General features: G+C 42.9%; 1 protein-coding gene across 4 annotated transcripts in view; it reads left to right on the top strand.

Moving 5' to 3' along the window:
* PCDH15 (protocadherin related 15) overlaps positions 1 to 14,556 on the top strand; it is a 1,027,345-nt gene that overhangs the window by 233,011 nt on the left and 779,778 nt on the right. The window contains exon 1 of one of the 4 annotated variants that reach the window (XM_054831774.1): positions 623 to 782. The exons of the other annotated variants lie outside the window; for them this stretch is intronic. The gene's annotated coding sequence lies outside the window, so the exon portion shown is untranslated. Of the gene's footprint in view, positions 1 to 622; positions 783 to 14,556 lie in introns of those variants that run through there. 4 annotated transcript variants of the gene reach the window in all.

Raw genomic sequence — 14,556 nt, 5'->3', positions numbered from 1 at the left:
CAGGCGGGCGCAGCTGCTGCTTAGCGGGTGTGGCGGGAGGGAGCGAGCCCCAGAGCCCGTCGCCGTGCCGAGCCCTCCCGCCGCGGGCGAGGCAGCGCGGTGGCCCTGTTGTCTGCCGTGCGCTTCCCTCCCTGGATGTGCTCGCTGTGGCTGGGGGAGCGGGGACGGCGGGGTTGCGAGGGAGTTGGTTGCTCCATCCCGGAGGAGGAGGTTGGAGGGCTGGCTGCCGAGGCAGGGATGCCCGGAGCCTTCACAAATGCTTGCGCGCTTTGGGGTTTTTTTTATCCTTTTCGCCCCCAGCTCTCCTTCCTCCCTTCCTTTTTTTTTTTTTTTTTTTGCCGATTCATAAAGCGCGGAGCGGGGAGGCGGGCATGAGCAGCCCCTCAGCCGCGGTGTAGCGCTTTCACCGCACTCCTCCAGCTGGGAGCTGCCTGGGTGAGCCTGCGGCGCTCCCCGGTCCCCTTCGCCGAGGGGGGGCAGCGGCGGCGCCGCTTCCCCGCTCTCCCTGCGAGCCTCAAAGTTTTCCTCCCGCCCCTGCGCGGCCCCACCGCAGCGCCGCCGCCGCGCAGGCAGCCGCAGCCGGCGTTGGTCAGCGGCAGGCGGAGCGGCGGCGGCGCTGCCCCCGCTCCCTGCACGGACCCGGCGACGGCACAAGCCGCCCCCGCGGGCCTCCCTGCGAGAGGGCGGTGGTGGCCCCCTTGCCCGGCCGCGGCCTTAACCGCTCCGGCCCCGTCCCGCTCCGCGCCGCGGCGGAAAGTTTCCCAGCGCCTGGCGGAAAGGGGGTAAGTCGGTGGAAGAGGGAGGTGCGGGTGAAATTGCCGCGGGGGAGGGCTGGACCTGTGTTGCCGCGGCTCGTCGGGCTGCCCCAGCCCCGAAACTCCCCAGCTTCCTGGGGCTGGGGCAGGACTCCGCGGCCGGAGCCGGGAGAGCCTCTGGCGAGGACGAACACCCATCTTCTTCCCTCCTTACCCATCGGTCCCTGCCGCCAGGCAGAGGAGAAACGGTGACCTCAAGTATTGTTTTAATACGTAGGGTTAATTTGAAAGGGCTGGTGGAAGAAATGCAATGTTTGGACTTTAATATCTGCATATGGTAATCAGTGAAATAAATGAACCAGTTAGTATTCTGCTCCTGTAATACTTGGCGCGGGAGAGAGGCTGCTGTTACATCTCATTTCCGAGCTCATTTGGGGGAAGTGGAGTGATGCTGGGCGCCTTATCTGCTGCCGTTTCCCGAGTGCCTCAGCCCTTCAGGCATCGGGGAGCCCTGCGGAGGGGAGAGAGGAAGCTCCTTGCCTCGTAACTGTAAAGCTGCGGGTAGACACCTTCTTGGGCTCACAAAGCCCCGTGAATACTTTAGGAGTGGGATTTCAGCAGTGGACTGAGAGTGGAATCAGCAGGGTGACCCTGGTCCCCTGACTCCTGGTAGCTGATGTGACTCTGATGCCTGCCTTTTGCACACCCCAGTGATTTTATCTTTCCCTGTGGCCGATCGGAGCTCTGTGCTTGAAATGTTGCGCTAACTTGAGATGCACGGTGAAGTCAGCCCTTGTGGGCTGGAGCCTGAGGAATACCAGATTACCTTTGGAAGAACAAGATAGGCATGTGGGTGGTGTCATCTGGGGGCACATGCTGGGAGAGGCAGATACCTGCTTTCCAGACTCTTTACATGTTTCAGCAGTGGCCATTAATGACAATTGTGTGGATGTCAGAGTGGGGCGTGTGGTGGTTGGATCTAAGTCACATCCCATGGACTCATTTAGACTCCACTGAGGTGGAGGAACCCCCATGTGTTTGTAAGGCAGGTTGCTCCCACCTCCCATCATTAAAAGTGAAGGTGGAAACACTTCCTTTTTTTGTTCCTACCCACCCCCCTCATGGGAAGGAGGTTCATGGCATGTAAAATTCTCGGACTGCTCTTTGGGAAGTCTGTGGGTTAAGTGAATATGTTTTTCGTTTTTGACTGAGAACTGTTTTGCTTTCTGATGGTTGGAATCTGGGGAAAAAGATTTAAAAATAAAATCAGACTGTATAGTTGAAGTGGTAAAGGAAATGTTCTCAAGATCCCACGTAGCAAGCTGGGAATGAATGCAAACTGTTCCTGCTCTGTACCTCGTCCAAATTCAGTTCTTTCTTAAAGATGCTATCTCCTCCTGCTTCCCAGCAAAGCCCAATCTGCATGGTTAGTCAATCACATAATGTAAATGAGGTGCTTTTTCTCAGCCTTCTAAAGAGGCAATGGGAACGTGTTGGTACTGCAGCAGGAGTGACAGTCTTGTCACATACATAACCCAGCATGTACAGTAACGATGTGGAAATCCATCCTGCCTTAAACTTTTTGGTGTGTCACAAAACTTCACAAAATTTGAGGCAGGTTACTTCCAAATTGGGGACTACCGTCTCTACCCTCTTGCTTCAGCTGCTGTTGATCTGGCAAGCCCCCTTATGCCACCCTCTGGAAGGTACAGTCACTGTAGTTGGCACAATACTTAATTTTCAAGAGGAAGACCGTAGACCAGTAAAGGGATATCAGGCTTGCTTAAATTTTTATTCAAAGTTTGATAGGGCAACTTTGCACATCCTGCTACAATAAGCACAAATGACAACATGTACCTGTATTTGGAAAGGTTTGTTAAAATGGGAATAGTTACTAGAGCAACCTCCTAAACATCTTTGAAGGTGAGTACTAATCTGATGTGCATTTTGTAGATAAAGAGTTTCAATCACCTTTTTGAGAATATAGTTATTGTTTCTTAGTCTACTGACTAAACATTGTACCGGTTGTGCAAATGTGCACGTGGGTTTCTTAAACCTGCTCTTTAGGCACTGATTTTTCTATACTCTATTGGAAGTCTGAAGCACCAAGTCTGAGTTGTTGCATTGTGCATCCATGATGTATATGCACTTGTTACTTGGTAGGAGAGCTTGGGGTTGTCAGAATGTTGGTGTCTATTTGCAGGGACAGCTACACTGCAGTGCTGGATGGGTGTGTGGGAACCATACACTGGAGTTGTGTCGCACTTCAGAAGCAGATACAGCACTGAATTAGGGCATGTAGAACTTTACCAGGGTTGATTTAAGAGCACGGATATCAGACAGGAGTTGGAAGTTGGCCCGAGCTCTTTTCCTTCAATTTTAAAAATAAATCTTATGTAAGTTCCTTATGTATTACTACTGGGACCTGTATGCTTCAGGAGCTATGTTTGTACTTCAGTGGGACACATTCTTATAAAATAGGATCCTTCAGGTCTCCCTTGCTTATTGCTCCTCTCCTTCCACGCCTTAGCAGCCTGATACACATGGAGATTTACTACTGAACTCTGTAATTTAAGTCATTTGTGAACAACTTTGAACATGGGGCATAAATTGTTGTTAAAATTCTGCTTGTTGTTAGCAAACAAGTGAAGGAAACAAACCCAGTAGCTTTACACTTTTCATTTCATGGATTTAGTAAATTTTTGGAAACAATTTGGCCTTAGTTAAAATGCTCTTAAACAGGGAAATAGTATGAATATTAGCTTGCTTTTTTGTTTTGTTTTTATGTTTGTGCTTGCATCAGAGCCTCTATCCAGCTAAGCATCAAAATCTGAAAATGCAAAAATAAATTCAGGTCTTAGTTCAGCTGTAACAGTAAGTCTGACCTAAACCCCACCGGCTTGGCAAACCAAACCTTTTTACTGCATGCAGGTGGCTTCAGCAAAACTTCAAGCAAACTAACAGAACTCTGGCAAAATGAGGCATTGCTTTTGTGTGAACCATCTAGTTTTCTCCTAAACTTAGTGTGTGTAGCTGAAAACTGAGCTAATAGCCAATTAATATGTACTTTTCAGCACTTAATGCATGCAGATGGGTAACTCTGACTAGTTGAAGCTTGAGATCTGGATCTAGCCAAAAGGCTGCTTGAGACTTAAAACCAGATTTGCTAGTTCTGGCCTATTAATAGCTTATGAATTCAGGATGTGAACCACAGAAAACAGTAGTTAAAGTGGAAGGGATTATTGCTAAAAATCCTGCAATCAGAGCTTCCTGTTTTAATTAAAAATAACTAATCAGCTGATTGATGAAGGGGGAAAAAGTGCCTTGCCAGGTATATATTGTTCATTTTGCTGCTACTAGAGCATTCTATTTTATGCGTTTGTCGAAGTGTTTCCTTCCCCAAAAGATTTCACAGAGTGCCTAAAAAGCTTGTAAGAGTACAACAGAACAGGCTTCTGGGAGAGAACATGCTCCTGCACCTTAGGATGCTTAGGTGGTTTATTATAAGGGACTTTATAATAAATACTAACTCAGCAGTAATTGGATTTGATTTGTCTTTTGGCAGTTCAGGCAGTTGGTATAATCCTATTGGCGGCGGTTTTATGTGTTTTCTAGCTGTTAGGATTACATGCTGTTCTTTGACTGCATACCTGACTGAATTTCTTTCAAGCTGTAACACAAAAGAAATTAGAACAAGTACTTTTAATTGCTCTTGACTAATCTCTGAGTAAGAGCTAAGGTCATTTAAAATAGTATCTGTTTTGTATATATAAAATCTATCTATTTGACCTTTGCATGACACCTATATATGCACAAAACATACAGCTTTGGGCATGGGAGAGAGAAGGGTATTCTTCCTGGCTTCACCTGAGAAGGGAAAAGCGTTTGAGAAGGGTGACCTATAGCTGTAGAGTGGCTGCATTTGCCTTGAACCCCCATAGATCCCCCTGTTTGACCTGGTCAGCACGATTGCCCCAAATTCCTGGCTGATGTTACTGAGCTTTGTTGGAGGTGCCAGGAGGCAGCAAACCCCCAGCACTGTGAAGGGGTGGGTGAGGGAGCCAGACCCCTCTGCTATCTAGCCTGCATTGGAGATGCAGCTGAAGGTTGTAATTGTCTTCTTTGTTTTGGGTTTCTTTGGAGGAACTCTGTCTCTGCTGGGTAACTCTTGGAGGGCATTTTGAGGGCAATCCATGACCGAGTAGACTAGTGGTGACGGCATAGAGCAGTGAGGAGCCAGGTGCTAGTCAGACTCTCTTACCTTGTGTCTGAAACTCCTGCCTCAGCTGTGCTGGCTCATACTGGGAGTTACTACTCTGGAGTAATGCTGTTATTAGGAGTTTATATTAGTAGTGTCAAGATTGGAATCTTAGCCTGAATGTGAACAGAGGAATCCTGGGCTTTTTCCTAATTTTACTTGGAGCTTCAAACAAGCAAACCTTGCTGTAGTGGATGTTTGCCTGAGGAAGGGCCACAGACTGCTGTCTTTCTCCAGCCTGTTTTGTCTAGCATCAAGAGGATGCCCTGCACCATAGAAAGACTCGGTCTTGGTTCAAATGAATTCCCTGAAATAGTGCAGTCTGAAGGGCAAAGAAAAAAGAGAAACAGAGAAAAGTTCAAAGTAAACTGCCACAAAGTCTGTGGTTATTTTCTGTTGCTGGTGAAGTACTAGCTTATTTTTTTTTTTTTTTAGTTCATACGTTTCATTTCTGTTTCATTTTCTAACCCAGACAAACCATCTGCAATATTGGGAGAAGAAACCTGAGTAAAAAGACGAAGCTGACTGATAAAAGCTGCTACAAAGATTTTTGGAAGGCATTCGGGAAGGATGTAAAGAGAAAAATATTCCTGATAAAACAGCTTCAGGAGCCATCTTAGTAAAACAGTAGTGGGTTCTTTCTAATGTGAAGATCATGTTTAAGCACTAAAATGCTGCTCTTGCTGAAGTGATTTAATTAGTGGGAGAGAAACATACAGCCCACTGCTTTTATCAGTGCTTTTATTTATTATTTTGGTTGTTAGGCAGTCAGATCTGTATAAGAATTTGTGGATAAAATAGCTTTGGTTTTCCAGAAATACATGCTGGCAGACATGTCTACTTTGGGGAAAAAAAAAAAAACAAACCAACCAAACAAAAAAACCCAAAAATTCTGTAGAAAGTGGCTTAAGACCCAGGTTGTAAGCCCGAACATGTAAATAGCACTGCTTGAGGATCTGGGAGGGCTGTGTGAGAAAGTTGTTAATATGTCCGTTTTACAGACTACTTATTGTGGTAACTGAGGAGCCTTCCTGCAAAGCCAGGTTATTGGTTGTCTCATTTACTTCATTCACATGGTTCCTTGTCATACATCTTAAACAGAACAAAGATACTCCTTCTTAGTTTCCATTCAAATTATGGTTCAGTGCACTACCATTGGAGACTTTTAGTGATTTATTCTTTTGGATGCGATGTAGAACTGCAGTCTTTTATTGCTCTGTCATTAAATTTCATGCGGTGCTTTTTACAAAAATACAAATATTAATCCCAGCATGCAGTGTAATTTGAATAGTTGATTACAGCATTTTCTGTTTGCCTACGATTTCCCCCTCACTGTATCTTGAGAAACAGTACCTCTGTCTCAGTGGCTGCTGTCTTCCATCTGGCACTTGGTTGCGTTTGGTAAGAGGGAGATACTCCTGTGTCTGGGTGTCTCGTGAGCTATCCCACAGGAACGTCGTGAGTACTGCTGAGCTGCAGGCCAGTTTCCAGCCTTGCCCGCAGCAGCTCAGGGACAGCGCGCATATCGTTGTTAGCTCTGTGCCATCTTGCAGTGCTTGCAGTGATTGTATGATTCCAGATTTCTGTGATATCCATCCTGTATCATAGGAATGGGGGAACCACCCTATTTCAAGGATATTACTTGAACCAGCAGCTCCAAATTTTGCTGGCTTATGAGCAGCAACATAGGGATGATAACAGGGAGCATTGTCCTCTCATTGCAGATCTCTGTATTAACTTCTCTTGTTTGTAGGGGTATTTCCCCAGTCAAGCAAATGTAATGAGAGCAGGTCACTGTATGTTGCTTGCTACAAGAACTGTTACAATTTCACAGTGATATATTTTAGAGTAATGGGCAGAATGTTTTTGTGAAGGACATGCTTTATGACTCTTGTGGAGAAAATAAATCTAAACAGAGAAATTAATTATACCCTGTCAGAAGGAGGAGAGAGATGCTTTTAAAAAAAGCCAAACCACTTGAGTATTCTGATGATCTGGTTTTGGTGGTTTTGATTGAGCTTTCTTTTAGCTTCATTTGTGCATTTTCTGTAAACAATATATATGCAACTGTTTAACCTTAGAGTGTGGCCATTCAGGTATGTAATGGTGATGAATATGCTAAACCTCATAGATACTCCTGGGTCTGTTAGGGACAGCTATGGAGGCTTTCCCTGGGTTACCATTAGCTCAGATCTTCCAGAGTAGCTGTTTAAGCCTCAAAATCAATCCGATTTTGTTTTATTGAAATGCAGTAGCAGTAGGGCTGGCTGGGAAACAGATCTTTGGGAGAGGTGAGTGATGAAAGTATGGGGATGAGCTGGGGAACTTGTCAGCTGAGGCTGGGAAAGGCCTGGCAAGTGCTGGGCCAGCATTTTCTTTCTGAATGGCAGTAAAGTCACTGCCTTTCAGTTCTGTGATAATCCATGCTTCGCTTGGCAATATCCAAGTTACATAGCTAAGCATACATAGATACATGCTGGTTAACTAGGATGGTGTTTGAACTCTTGAGTACTGTGGAAGATACTTATTCCTGAGACTCTGCACTGGACAGACCTGTGCTTCATCCATCAAACTGAATTTATAGCTTATGAATTTTTTCTTCATTTTTTTCCTTTCAGCTTTTATGCTTGGGTAATATCAAAGCTTGAAATAACTTACTTGGAAATCTTTGGTGTCTGGTGGTGTATCTGACAACACAAAATAACTCGTGTCTTTATTCTCTGTTCTTGTCTGCAAACAGAGATTGCAAGTTTGAGGAAAGAAAATATTTGAGACAGCACAATGAAAGTAATTAGAATATGGTATATTTTATTGTTACATCTAAAATGAGTGTAAACACAAGCTAGAAATGAAACCCGCATTCTGATGGAATTACATATTGACAGCTTAAGTGCCATGTGTGTGACAGGGAAAAAAATTAACAACTTGAAGCAGAAATACAATGTTGTCTTCAAATTTTGTTTTTATTTTTTAGTCTCTGTCAAAGAAAAGTGGTAGATGGGTGAGCAGAAGTTAAGTGCACTAAATGAAAACCTATATAGTCTTAAAGTATTAAGAAAATAAATATTTTTGATTGCCATATTGTAGGGGCGTGAAAGTCTGGGTTTAGTCTCTCTGCACTGTAAAAGTTTGGTTTACGTAGTACTTAAATATTTGTGTGTTCTTGCAATTGTTGAATGTCACTTCGTGCAATCTATTAAGGCGATAATTGTTTCTTCCTTTCTTGCATCAGACCAGTCCTTTGGGCCTGTGGTTTCTTGGGGAGGAGGAAGCTCTGCGAAGAGAACCCCTGTACTGAGTGGTGCTCTAAGAGGGTCACAGTGAACCACAAATGAATTCCATGGTTTGGCATAGGTTTAACTGAAGCCTGCCCGCGTGCCATGATTGAAAGTCTTCAATTAGAAAGTAAATGCTAACTGTGATACCAGCCCACAAGTGGGATCCAGCAAATAATCTCATGGCCTCTTCCTAAAATACTTGAAAGTAAAATTCAGAGTACCTGAGTGGTTTTGAAATACACCCGGTTTTAAGGCTTTAGTGAGTTTGTGATATTGGGCTAGTTCAGTTGTACAGGTCGCACGTGCATGCCCTCTTCAGCGTTCTGTTGTCTGCTAATGAAGGTCTCTGCATTGCACTTTTTGCCTTTGAAGAAGCACCGGCTGGTTTCTGAATCCATTTAGCTTATGAGAGCTTTAAGTTATTTAATATTCATAAATAGGATCTTTAAATCTCTTGAGAACAGTCTGAACTCTGTTACTTGTATGTCCACTAGCATAAATTTGTTCATAATAATAAAATTGCTGCAGTTCTGATAGTCAAGGAACTTTCCATTACTCGCTTATTTTACTGAAGTTGCAGGGTTTTTTCCCTTGTAAGTGCCCAAATCAATCATAGGGCAGTAGATAATCTTATTCAGCAGCCTTCCTTTACTTCTATTTTTGATTTTTTTTTTTTTTTCATTTTTCCCTACCAGAGTTTGAGAGCAAGGCATTTCATGAGAATAAAACTTCCAGTTGCGGGGGGGGGGGGGGGGGGGGGGGGGGGGATAAAAATCTTTTAACATTTAATGTGAAACAAGGTTATTTACATAAGTACTTACAACTGAATAAGATCTGGATAAATGCACCTGGTGAATTTCAGACGGTGATTGTTTCGGGGTTTTGTTTTTTAAAACTGTAGACTCTTTAATAAAATGGGATTTATGACTGGTGAATCATGGGGTGGAACTTGAGCTCATAAAAATCTCTTTGTATTTTGAAAAACTCCAGAGAATGAGATATACTGTTAACACCTGTTGAAAACGTAGTTGCCGCTACACTTGGGCGTAGAAGTGGAGTGTACAGCCTCCAGGAATTCTGCAACAGCCTCTGTCACAATATGGTATCTTTCTGTTCAGCAGCCAACTCGGGAAGCAAAGGAGAGGGAGGTGAAAGGCTGGTGGTGAGTGGTGTTTCTCCTTTTTCTTAGCAGTTTACCTGGATTCATCTAGGGGATTATCTGGAATAGGGAAGTTTAACAATATGGCAGCTACAGGAGGGTCAGAAAAGCTGACCTACTGTTGCGGTGGTCTTTTTTCATCTGGTAAGGTGGTCTGAAGTACACTGGTGGGACTGAAACTACTGAATAGATGAATCACTGTTCATGAAATTCATACTGGATTGAAGCTTTGTCCACTGGCACTGCCACTAGCTTTGCTTTTTGCTTTATTTCTTCCTGATTATAACTTCAAAGAGCAATGAAGCAGTGGAAGATAGTGCCTAGGTTTGCCTCATTGAAGGTAAAGGACAGAGGAATATTGAAATCCCTTAATAACTCTCTTTTTTGGGGATACAATGATCTCCTTTTGAGTCTTTGATAATGTTCCTATTCTAATATCTTTGAAGGCAGATTACAAAAAATAAAATCTTCTAACTATTAAGGGAGTCTGAAACTAAAGGGAGCCATCCATCAGAGATATGGATGTTATGTCCTCTTGCCCTCCCACCAATTATCAAGATAGTGACAAGTTTATGACTTGGACTGTCAACCACAGAGGATGTCACCGAGGGTGTGAAATTCCAAGTTCTTTCTGAAGATGTTTTTGTGTAACTTCTGTGGAAGAAATTAGCAAATTATTTTAATGGCACAACAGGTAACTAAAATGTCAAGGCTAGTGCAAAATTAAGACTATCCTCTGTGGGACACACACCTAAGACAAGTTAGGGCTGAGTATTTGCATTTTGGGTAGAAGGTAATTGGTTCAGGGCAGTTGCTGGACTGTTTTGAGATTCATTCTGAGCTGAATTGAGACTGGCATTGGTTATGCCAGAGTTAGTCCCTATGTGCTGTTGTGCTGTGTGGTGGTGATGATTTGGTGGGCGCATGTAAAACTGAGGGAAGATGTGTCATGTGGCTGGAATTTTTTTTTTCCTTCTAACTTTGCATGTGCTCATATGAATACGACTGTAGAATTTTTCTATCTCAGTATTTTAGAGTGAAGCAAGTACTTAGCTTGTAGTTAAAACCAGTAGCTCTTCATCTAACAACTTTCTCCTGCCTCTGTACACAAATATGTCTCTGCCCCTGTATCAGTAACACTGTTATGTTACTGGGGCTGTTGAAATACTTGAGCTGGTCTAGGAGAAACCCAGCTTCCTGAAACAAGTGGAACTGAGATCACTCAGTAGGAAGAAGGTTCCTGAGATGAGCAGCTCAAGTTCATCAAATGTGGCAAGCGGGGTTGTGCATTCTTAGAAAAATACTACTTCTCCTAGGCAAAACTGTGATGAATCAGTCTCCAAAGTTTGTCTATATCCATTTAGTGTCCACTGGAATTCTGCTTTTTGGGCTTTAATGTGAAACCACCTTCTGTTTCTCCTGACACAGGTACATACAGATGAATGGGTGCACATGCTCCCGGTCTTTCTAAGTAGACAGGTGTTTATTTGTAATGCAAAAGAAATGAAAATTTTCTTCAATTGACTGAGTGTAGTTGTAGGCACAGCACACAAGGAATTTAGTATTAAGACTGTGTAGATTCATCTTGTCAACAAACATTTATTTGCAGTTCTTGTACTGCTATATATGATCTTTTAGCAAAATCAATTACAGTTTAATATTACATGGAAAATTAAGAATAATGAAATCTATCACTAAGGTTATGTTGCAGGCAGGCTGGCTGAGATTATTGTTAGTGTGCTGGTTTACTTCTAGCAATACTGTTTTCCTTTCAGTCTCCTAATCAAATTTTAACATGAGGTTTGACATTTACATGACATTCACATCTGTAGAAACACTGTTTCCTTTTCCCCATTGCTCAGTTTTCTTTGAATTAACATTATGCTCAAAGCAGTAGACTGAGGTGAGAGAGATTATAGAAGGGAGCTGGTAAGAAATGATGACTGTAATGCATTGGTGGTGTTCTGAAGGCTGGTAACTATTGTTTCAGACTTTTGGAGCGATAGGGAAAAGGCTTTACTCCTCAAATGGGTAGCATACAGTACTACAGACTTCTGTGCCACAGAAACTAAGATTGCCCATTTTTGGTCCCTTCATTGTTTTTAGCATAATTGATTTTGCAGGGTTAAGAATAACGTGCTGCCTGTTGCTGGTATAGATTGTACAGATGCACTGACAGCAATGTCATGTAGTTTCCTACCAGTAGACTTGGGAAGTTACCGTTACCCTCCGAGTGATGCTTCCCCCTCCTTCATTCTGCCCTGAGAAGAAAAGTGTACCATCATGTAGTCAAATGCAGTGAGGCCACTGAAGCAAACCACACAATGTTCTGCATTTAGGTTGCCTGCGGAAGCAGTTTCTGGCACTTGGTTATGGCATTTTTGGATGAAGCTGTGGGACTAAAGAACTCGGGAAGGAAGCTGCAGCCTGGAATTACACCCTATACCCTGGAGCAGCGCCTATGGGGAGCACCCACTGGGCCTGAGGGATGTGTGCTTGGTGGGGTGCTGAGGGGGGGCCTTTTCCCGTGGAGGGATGGAGGAGGATGGTGTTGCAGCCAGAGGGCACCAGCCTCACTTGCTGAGCTGACTGGGGTGTTTGGGGACCTTGGAAACAGGACAGGGGTGAGACATGTGCAGTGTCTTGTTCACAGCGCCTCGGAGGTCAAGGGTGCGATAGGAGCTCTAGCAGTACATCTCATTTTACATATTTTTACATATATATCCACTCATGCATGCTTAAATGGTCTCTAGATCCTCCTAAAAGCCATGGAGAAATTTTTAGTTTTTGTTCTGCGTGCTCTGCTCAAATTGGAGCTGATAGTTGTGTATGTGCTCAATGTACTTACAAGAGTTTATTGTTTTCCTGCAAAATGGTGACATTTCTGGGCTGATGATGTGTTTGTTGCATGTAAAGGAACAACTTAATGTGGAAGTTTTGATAAATGAAATCTGAAGTAGCCAGTGAAGGAGTGTAACTGCCCTGAGCATTACCAATACCAGAGTAAGAAGGATTAATCCATGCTGCGGGGGGGTGTGTGTGTGTGTGTGTGTGTGTAAAGGTTTGTTTTCAGATGTTGCTAGTTTCCCCAGTCTGATTGCCACAGCCTTTTCTGTGGAGCTGTGCTCGTCTTATCCTGCTGCACGTTTTTCAATAACTGCATATATGTTTAAATCTAGTTCTTAATTTCATCTTAACAATATCATGCCTATCAAGCAGATTTAGAGGTTGAGTAAAAAAAGTGTATCTACTTAAAGAATATGCATCCAAATGTAGCTACTTAAAATCTATACATTTCACAAATCACAGGGGCTATAGTTGCTGGCAGTAACTTGTTCTCCTGTGGTTAGGATGGAACCATTTAGTTAGACATTTTAACTGATCTATGTTATCATATTGCTTTTAGAACAAATGCTAAATTCTGTGCAGCAGGTTTTTGTAATGCATTTGTATTTCATCATTTTAACATCTGTGCTTGCTGTTCTCCTTGACTGTTACACAGAGGAAATAGTTTGAAAGGGCAGAGCTGTGGACAGAAAAGATTTTTGTAGCCTCACTTTACAATCTGGAGAGTGCTAACTGATCTACGTGTGGCAGGAGAGGGTACTGTGCTTTACTATGGGAAGGCAATCCCTGTATATGGGACTGCCTACGGTGGTGTGTGAAATGATGTGTTACAGTAATGCGGAATTGGAGGTGTGGAGGGGAACCCTACAAAACCATGATTTGCTGCTGCATCAGATACATACTGGTAGTAACCTGTTGGAAAGAATTTTTAAACAGCTGTGTGGTACGAGTGTTTTTAATGCTATTGAAATGATGTAGTGTTAGAAATCATTGCGCTGGTAATGAACTATGACAAAAACATGAACTGCAGTGTAGGCATTTTGGATTAAATAAAGCATCCCAGTCTCTTTGTCCCTTATATAATTTCAGGCAGACCATGTGCTTGAATTTTTGTTAGCAACTGAAAGTAAGCTTTGATGATGTGAAGATTTACTCATATATTTTGACATATTCCCCTCACCGCCAGTCCTATTGCAACCAGTAGCTGGTGCATTGTTCCATTGCTATCATATTATATGGAGGGCAAGAAAACTTTTTTAACTTTCTGTACTTAAGAGAACTGTCAGAGCTCGAAGGAGTTGGTTATATTGTGTAATGGTATCAGTTGAGAGCTGGTGAAGCACAACTAATGAATTTTGGACTCTGAAATAATTTATAATAAGGAACTCAAAATCTGGAAAATTGTTTCTGAAATTTGTTAGAAACAAAAATAGCACTTCTCAAGTGCAAGGCTGAATGCTGACTCTTTAAGTTAGGTAGGCATGTCTAATGGCAAAAGATTGTTCATTAGATTTTAATCTGCTCTGAGATAGCCGTGCACCCTGGCGCCTTTTAGAATTAGAGAGGAGGAAAAAACTATTTGGAACAACAGATGTTCTCTCTTCAAATGCAGTTAGATAGTGGGCCACAGTCTTGTTCCCCATGTTTTGTGCCGTTTCTGTCTTTCAGTGTTGTGTTACATCAATTCTTTCTAAACGTTTTATTATTCAAATGTTACACTGCTCTTTAAAATAGTGCAAGTTTTAGTTTCTTGTTTTGCTTTCTTATAAGTACCCGATACTGAACTTGGTCTTGGTCTTTTTTTTAAACCAAACCTCGTGCTGTTTTTGCAGCAAGACTATGCAAAAGTAAATGGGAAACACTGGACATAGACAGCCTTTAAAATACAAACCAAAGCCTTGGCAGGGTCTTTGCAAGAGATCACTTTTTATTAGACAGCCTCCTGTCCTGGGCTCCTGTAAAAGCATTGCTGATGGATCTGCTCTGTTCACCTGTACTGTACTCCTTATTAAGCTCTGTTTGTTTTCTGTCTCTCTTGAGTGGTCGTTTAGAAAATTGTTTCATCCAAGTGCTCAAATAAACAAGTGAATTTGTTGTTAAAATTCTCATAGGAATATAATGCTTTGAGGGACCTTTTTGGTCATTGAATCTGTGTGCCTGCTGCTGCAGCTGCCACACTGAAAATTCCCTTTCACAAAACAAAGTATGTCATGGTTAATATTCCTTCTTCTCAGTGTAAGGCTGATTGCTCAAATTACT

This window comes from Grus americana, chromosome 7 (genome assembly GCF_028858705.1).
Source record: "Grus americana isolate bGruAme1 chromosome 7, bGruAme1.mat, whole genome shotgun sequence".
NCBI classification, from domain to species: Eukaryota; Metazoa; Chordata; class Aves; order Gruiformes; family Gruidae; genus Grus; species Grus americana.
This window is presented reverse-complemented; position numbering and strand designations above follow the sequence as displayed.